Here is a 5,363-nt window from a genome sequence, read left to right as displayed (position 1 = left end):
TGGGGGCGTTATAATGGTACGATCAATCCCACTATTCGTTGGTAAAAGAGTAGCCCGAGAGTTGGGTGATGATGACTAGCTGTCTTCCCACTACTAAATTAGGGACGGTCAGCGCAGATATCCCTCGTGTAGCTTTGCGCGAAATTCAAAAACAAACAAACAGTAAAAGCAATGAAGATTTTGTAGGTTTTGAACCAAACTAAATAACAGTAAACCTTTTTTTTATTAAAAGTATTTTCTTATTTTGATGTTTTGCGCTTTTTTTGTTTTAGAACAATATGTACTAATTTTTTAAAGTATCAAATTGAATTTTTGTTCAATAAAGATCTTTCAAATGCGACTGTAGCTTTTTCCCCTGAAAACTTTGTCTTTATAAGGGTGCGTCTTATATTCCGAAAAATACGGTACCTCATAGAATATGTTGTAATCTTGTTATACTACAATAGGTTATGATGCTGTATAAACTCTATACTGAAGATGAGCTGTGGTGGCTTTTGAAACATGATTTAAATATATTGTTGAAGGCCTGGCTAAGCTTGGTAACTAGGTTACTCGACTCGCAACCTGTGGGCCGTGGGATCGAAACCCGTCATCAAACAAGTTTACCTTCTCCGTCGTGGGACGTTATAACGTGACGGTCAATCTCACCACTCGTTGGTAAATATTAACCCAATAATTGACGGTGGGTGCTGGTGTTGACTAGCTCCCTTCCCTCAAGTCTATCACTTGAAAATTGGGGACGGTTAGTGCATAACCCTCGAGTAACTTAGCGCAAAATTCAATAAAAACCAACTAACATGTATTGACAAAGTAAAGAAGCCATACTGAGGTCAAGATATGTCAATACCCAACAGGACTCGTTTTACAACTTGATCACTCTGAATATATCTTTAGAATACAATTCAGTATATAATAGCCACTCTTCATTATTTCTTTTAACACTTGCATTTCTGATGTACGAGCTACAAATAACCTTTCGTATTTATACCTAACGTGACTTTTTTATGTTCAACCATCACGTGACTTCTAGTCTTGTATTCACTTCATCTACATGATTTTTTAGAATTTCCCCGAAAGGGGGCCTAAGGCCACCTCGAGGGGTCATCTGTTTTAGCCACTCGCACCATACAGTAGTAGTGTGCTGTCTGTCGATCAGCCGGTAGACACTAAAATGATGAAAGTTAAGAGACACTTAACTATGCGATATGTACTGTCGTGACGTCAGTAAAACGTGCGCATACCATGAATCACGAGAAGAATTATGCAGTCAGTAGGCCACAACGTAGATGATATGTATACTTCAAAAAGAAAAATATTTGTTTCTTTTAATTTTGTTTTTATTTACTCTTGAAACAAATACTTTCGGGGACCCTGCGGAAGTACATCTAGTATATAAACAACACGGAAGTACATCTAGTATATAAACAACACGGAAGTACATCTAGTATATAAACAACACTTAACTCATTCCGTTTGGTACTTAACATACTTTTTTGATGTACGAAAAACAAATAACTTTTTTTTTTGACGTTCAACCAACACGTATCTTTTTGTTTTTAATTATTTAGTGCTTTATTCAAACTGATATAACTAATAACTGCTGTAACTTCCAGAAAAAACGACAACAAAAAAGCTCATTTTACTGGAATGTTTTTTTTTCTCTCTCCTTACATATCAGGTTTAAATATCTTGCTTAGCATACGTCAACTGAATACTGCAAAGAAATATCAGTTGAATCACAGTTTAACAACTGAAATTCAACGGCAGTCAAAACTATAATTGATATAATATTTTAAAATTAAAATTAATCTGAAAATTATCATTTAAGATACTTGATAATTATCTTGTAGTTTTTTCTTCTAGGTATAAAAGGAAAACTCCACGTTCGAGTTATGAAAGCCAAGCTAACAGCAAATAAAAGCAGGCGATAAGCTTGAAGGTTTATAACATTTAAATTAAGAGTTCGATCCCAGCAGTTCGCACAGCAGAGAAAACCCATTGTGTACCTTTGTGTCTAGCAATAAATAAGCAATATACAAGTTTTACATAATGTCTTTCAAGCTAACTTGAAGTTATAAAAAAAGAAAGACCGTTTTTTAGTGTTTTTTACATACAATCTTCTAGCTAATAGAAATATGATAGAAAGTGTACCTGTAGCGTCGCCTGGTGGTGTAAAAGTTAAGGTAAGTACAATTAGAAAGTTCTCTTATGTATGGCCTGGCATGGCCAGGTGGTTAGGGCGCTCGACTCGCAATCTGAGGGTCGTGGGTTCGAATCCCCGTCCCACGAAACATACTCGCCCTTTCAGCCGGTGGGGGGGGGGCTTACAATGTGACAGTCAATCCCAATATTCGTTGGTAAAAGAGTAGCCCAAGAGTTGGCGGTGGGTGGTAATGACTAGCTGCATTCCCTCTGGCCTTACACTGCTAAATTAGGGACGGCTAGCGCACATAGCCCTCGTGTAGCTTTGCGCGAAATTCAAAACAAACAAACTCTTATATATATAGACAGATCGATAAATAATATGTGTACTATTCTCCAGTAATGAAGAAAAAGGTTTAGGAATATTCGATTTCTAGTACCCTCAACTTTTATATCAGTTGTTCTTGATTTTTGGAGCTTCGGAACTGAGGAAAAGTAAAACTATTGTACGTTTCACAAATATTTACTTATTATTACCATGATACTTGGCCATACTTTTACAGGAGAAACCATGGTAGTAATAACACATGATACTTGGCCATACTTTTACAGGAGAAACCATGGTAGTAATAACACATGATACTTGGCCATACTTTTACATGATAGTAATAAATGGAATATTTGTGGAGTTGCACCAAGCACCGACGGTTTTAAATAATAATTATTTAATAGTTACATTATGTAAAACCTTATACAGTAATAGAAATAACTATGGGAAAATACGAACGATATAACAAATACCGGCTAATTACAAATAGTTGATGAATTTATTTATGGAACAAAATATTATCACAGAGAAAAGAAAATAGAGTATGTTCTACAATGAACTACTATTTCTATGCGAGTCCATTTTTTACTCAGATAATTAAAATTACACATGATGTTCATGCTTTTATACAGTTTATCATTGTACGATGTTGGAGTATTGTTTCAAATGTCCATTTCAGACAAGTTTTTTTTTCCATCGCCTTTTGACCTCAGTTTTTACGTGAACCCATACATCCTCAAAATTATTGGACTTTATTCATGTGAAGCAATGACTGTGGTTTTCTATTGGCCTCTTGAACAAGAATATATCATTTTATCACAGTTGCTACATGTTGAGATCATTTTCCTGGTGCAAGATGAATCTCCACCCGATCAGTAGTGTTCCGTGGGAATGACATAACAGATCAGAATTTGCCTGTACTTGTTAGCAGTCAGTGTGCCATCAGTTTTACGTAGATCACCAATACTGTTGGCTGAGATGCAGCCCTAACCATGCTTTATTATATAATTTAAACATTAGCTACGATATGTTTCTCCTTTTCGCTGTCATCTAACTATTCTTGATTGTTACCGAACAATTCGAACTTCAAAGAGCACTCGTCTCTAGCTTTATTTATCGACTGTTTATAGTTAGATGCTCATTTCGTTCTTTTGATTTAGCTACCATTTCTCAGCAGCGGTTTACCAATAGCAACATGCCCATTGAGACCAGTTAATGGTAATTTGTATCTTAAAGTTCTCCAGGTAACGTTTACACCTGCATTTACAGCAAGGTCAGTGACAAGAACTGTATACAACCATTGTCTGTCTCTTAAGGAACATAGCCCGTGATAATTAACATCATTTATGGATAACTTGTCTTTCTTCTTTTATTATTAACAGTGTTGTTTATGCTGTTATTGTTTCAGAGTAATATGTTTTGTGAGAGTTCTCTGACTGTGTGTAAGGAAACCAGTGTCGACCCTTTGTAAACAATTCTTTGCCCATTAATGATTCAGTGAAGCTCATGGTCTATTTATAAACTTTACGGTCTAGTTCTTCAAAGAATAAACGTTGAAGTCACGCCCATAACAAATAACGTATATATATATAAATATACATATTTAATGGTAGTTTTGTCTTCATTTATTTCGTCTTGGTGCAGTTAATTTAAAATTAAAATGTAGAATATTCTTAAAAAAGACAAAATAGAAAAATATATTTTTTGTAATTTACGATGTTGATTTTTGTCGCTAAGTTTAAGTGCAGGTAAGTTTTTAATACAAAGTTTTCAACTATAATCGTAAATGTGGATACTATAGACATGAAGATAAAAATAGCTGACAAAGATTTTACACATAGTAAGACATATGATAGTTCATCATCTACTTTGTAGCACTAACAGGCTTAGGAAGACTTATTTTTTTAAAGTGGGTAAAAAACTGTAATCATTGTTCTCCTAATAAAATATAATAAAGTTTTGATTTATTTAGAAATTACATTATATATATATAAGTCTAAGCTGTGGATAAAGCCTCTCTACTAAAACACTGCTCAACGGATGTTTATAACCAATACCAGCATGCAGTACAAGTCATGTTGAAAGTAAATCATTATGCAGTCATGTTAAGTTTGTATCGAGTTTTGCTATTGCTTAATAGTGCCTCAGTGGCACAGCGGCATGACTGGACTTGCAACGATAGAAACCAGGTTTGCAGCTTTGTGCTTAATTACAAATAAACAATTGTCACCTCTGAAAGACTCCTTCGATAATGAATAAGATTTAGGTGAAAATATAAAGATTATGTAACCATCTGATAATGTTGGTTAGAAGCGTTTCGCGTGCACATACATGTGTGTGTATAAACACACGGTTGGGCGGATAAAAAAACGCGCATGTGGGTGTGCCACAGTTTGTGTGATAAGTAAATAAACATTTAATGCTGCATCGTGCCTAAGTCTCGCTTATAGAATCTAGGGGAGCGACCTTATATTTACACATTTGAATGTAGATATTCAGTGATTCTGAAAACTTCGAAAATCTCAGTGATCAGCTTGTTGTCATTAGGGATACAAATGTAAGATCTCAGGGTCCGAAAAGATTCGAATAACTCTGGGAAACTATTCAAAAACAACTATTCAATGTATAAATATAAACATTATGTTCGAATGAACGTTACGTTCGGAAGTGATCAGAATGTTTCGGCGTTTATAGAAACTAACAGTTAAAACAACAATGTGCTTTTAATTCAACAAATCGAAATAACTTTTGAAAATGTGACTTCGAAGCCCCTAAATACAATTAACGTTAACACTGACAAAGTAATTATACTTTATATTTTATGTCTGTAAATGTTTTTGTTTGACCACCAGGGCCTTAAGTATTTTATTTACTTATTGCAGATATTGGAATC

Source organism: Limulus polyphemus, unplaced genomic scaffold (genome assembly GCF_000517525.1).
Source record: "Limulus polyphemus unplaced genomic scaffold, Limulus_polyphemus-2.1.2 Scaffold1226, whole genome shotgun sequence".
Classification (NCBI taxonomy): domain Eukaryota; kingdom Metazoa; phylum Arthropoda; class Merostomata; order Xiphosura; family Limulidae; genus Limulus; species Limulus polyphemus.
Note: the sequence above shows the minus strand (reverse complement) of the source record.